The sequence below is a fragment of the Drosophila bipectinata genome, unplaced genomic scaffold, assembly GCF_030179905.1.
Source record: "Drosophila bipectinata strain 14024-0381.07 unplaced genomic scaffold, DbipHiC1v2 scaffold_143, whole genome shotgun sequence".
NCBI classification, from domain to species: domain Eukaryota; kingdom Metazoa; phylum Arthropoda; class Insecta; order Diptera; family Drosophilidae; genus Drosophila; species Drosophila bipectinata.
The window spans coordinates 29,454-30,000 of record NW_027222781.1 but is presented as its reverse complement, the minus strand read 5'-3'; positions in this window follow the sequence as shown (position 1 = coordinate 30,000).

The following is a 547-nucleotide window of genomic DNA, read 5'->3' as shown; positions in this document are numbered from 1 at the left end:
TATATATTCACATATATATATTTGCTTAATTTTATAATAAAATTATCGCATATGTATTTTGATAATAAATTTAAAATTTATTTTCTTTGTATATAAAAGTCTAGTTTTATATGATATAAAACTAAGCACTTTTTAATTTTCATATATTTATATATTTTCATATATATAGTTTATTCATATTTATTTATACAATAATAATAATAATAATATTACTACTATTATCATATACGTATATGAAATTAAATTTAATTCCATATACTTACTAGGATATAATAAAAAGAAATTTTTATTTGCCTAGAACCAGAAATTAACGATAATAATTGGAAACTTGTCAAATTATAATTTATAATAAGACGTAGACGCTTCAACGATATTATCTAAGTATACAATATAGTGTATATATAATATATAATATAGTATGTTATATTATATAGATAGGCTTACACCACCTACCATATATACCTTTTTGACCACACTTTCGTCAAGCTGGGTATTTATTTGCCTTCTTTCCCTCACCTAAAAATACTCATCGGTATTTTAGTATATT